This window comes from Galeopterus variegatus, unplaced genomic scaffold (assembly GCF_000696425.1).
Source record: "Galeopterus variegatus unplaced genomic scaffold, G_variegatus-3.0.2 Scaffold23965, whole genome shotgun sequence".
NCBI lineage: Eukaryota > Metazoa > Chordata > Mammalia > Dermoptera > Cynocephalidae > Galeopterus > Galeopterus variegatus.
This window is the reverse complement of record NW_007750076.1, coordinates 1-2,447: the sequence shown is the minus strand read 5'-3', so window position 1 is coordinate 2,447 and position 2,447 is coordinate 1. Positions and strand designations below refer to the sequence as shown.

Here is a 2,447-nt window from a genome sequence, read left to right as displayed (position 1 = left end):
TTTTAAGAAGATATGCAGGTAACAGGAATGAACACTGAGGTACTAGCATAAGTTGATGACACAGTTAACAAAACTTAATTGGCATTCCTTTTGGAGATTAAACTCTTTACAAACAAATGCTTTTAATGCATAGTGTTATATCTGTGCAGCCATGTCACAAAAATAGGCTTGCCAAGGCAGGTGAGGGGTATGAATGCTCAAGCCTCGCAGAACTGCAATCAAGTTCAACTGCCACTACAAATAATACTGAAAAAAATTTACCATCTGACCAGTGAATGATACTTTCAAGACATTCAATTAGCTTACCTTTGCAGTAATCTACGGTATTCACATTGACAGTCACATTCATTGTAGTGCTTGCTGCAACTGAGGTATATAAGCAGTTGTTTTAACTAAAAATGATGGGAAGGCATTCCTTGGGTTCTACATAAAAGTAACAATATTCAACAGTCTAATGGCAATAACTGATAGGCTGCTTAAATGAATGATATCCTTTATTCATTGTGTTGGAAGGGCCCAGTGGAAAAAACCCCAACAAAACCTAATATTATTCCACTGGGCTGAGCTGTAGAAATGGAAGGAAGCTCCTTAGGATCCAGATGGCACTTGACTATCATTTTATAATGGTTTTCCTTTAAGTGAAACTACTATATTGCCTCCCAATTTCTCTCCAAATGTCCAACAGTCCTTAATATCATCCAAACCATTTACTTACCACTCATGTTTAATACCTGAAAATTTCTTTTTATTTATTTATTTTTTTTCCCTTTTTTTTTTTTTCGTGACTGGCAACGGATCGCAACCCTCAGCGTCGCGCCCACACCTCACTCAGCCAGTGAGCAGCGGGTCTGTATGTGGGATCCAAACCCTCGGCGGGAGCGCCCCCACACTCCCAAGCGGCGCACTGTAGCAGTGCGCCCCCAGGCCGGCCCTGAAAATTTCTTTTTAATTGCATCTTTAGAACTAGAATAAATCATCTTTTTATTTTATTTTATTTATTTATTTTTTTTATTTATTTTTTTTCAAAGATGACCGGTAAGGGGATCTTAACCCTTGACTTGGTGTTGTCAGCACCACGCTCACGCAGTGAGCTAACTGGCCATCCCTATATGGGATCCGAACCCGGGGCCTTGGTGTTATCAGCACCGCACTCTCCTAAGTAAGCCAGGGGCCGGCCCTAAATCATCTTTTTAAAGTTGTACTTTCAGAAGCCCAGGATATAAATACTAGGTAGGTCTTCTTTCTTAGACTCTTTTGTTTCATACCTGACATCGTACAAAGCATACTGGCAATCATTCAGAGGTAGCAACTTCACAAAAGATGTGTAGGGGTCCTCTTCAGTATCACCAATGTCACCCACCAAGATCTGCTTTGCTTCCTCTACAATTGTCTTTTGTCATAGCTTAAACAGAAGAGAACTTCTTTCTTTCTTTCTTTTTTTGATCTCTTCTTGTGTAGATTTCCTTACTTTTATATCATTAAAAACTTTGATGACTTCATCATTTGCTGTAACTCCAGAAGCCGTAGTGCCCGTGGCTGTGGCTGTGGAGGCTCTGGCTCCGGCTCTGTGGGCTAGGAGGGGAAGAGGGCCAGAAAGATTTTAATTTTGCGGAATGTCTTAGGATCTTAGACACAGGCTGCATTTTCTTTCCCAGTCAATGCTTTTCCTCGTGGAGCATAGGTACAAGAATTTGAAAAATACATTCTGATTTTCAAAAGCAATCACGGTTATATTCACTTGTGTATTATGACTTGGGTGCAATTTTAGGAAATTAAATACCAGTGATTCAGGGTTTAGCAATGCAAGTTCATGATCCAAGATATTAAGATATAACATGTATACTTAGAGTTTTGTTATGGAAAGTCAGCGTAGGTGTAGGATATAGACATGTACACTTTCTCCCCCAATGATAATCGGCAACTTTAATGCTTGAAAAATGAAATATTAGGCTACGTTTATTATTCTGGGTCATTTAGTCACCCATTAGCAGTTTAAGTGATTATTGTGGTTTTCCATGCAAACAGGTGGGTCAGACCCAGCCCAGGGTGCCATTTGGGAAATGCTTTACGGATTCAGGTCCCTTGGCAGATCTCATAGCTATTCTCTAAAATGTCTCATTACGAAAAATTTCAAACATACAGAAATGTTGAAAAAAGGTTTACAGTAAACACCCATATACCCACCGCCTTGATTCCGCTATTAACGTTCTGCCATTCTCGTCTATCCCAGTATGTATCCCTCCCCGTCCCCATTCATCAATGCTCCCCATAACTAAGGGGACAGCGTTAGCAAGCTCAAGGTGGCTTTCAAGTGATGCTTCCAAATGGTGCCGCTCGCGCACCTTCAGCCTCAGCATCCCGGCGAATAGGGGTATTCCCTCCCTTACTCGATTTCGGGGACTAAGGAGGCGGGCTGAGGGCCCCGGAGCGCTACGGCGCCCCCGGGC

At 41.6% G+C, this 2,447-nt stretch overlaps 1 pseudogene; it reads right to left on the bottom strand.

Annotated features, from left to right (window-relative positions):
• Positions 1–618: 618 nt before the first annotated feature.
• On the bottom strand, positions 619–2,357 carry LOC103583529 (annotated as a pseudogene).
• Between the last annotated feature and the right edge of the window lie 90 nt (positions 2,358–2,447).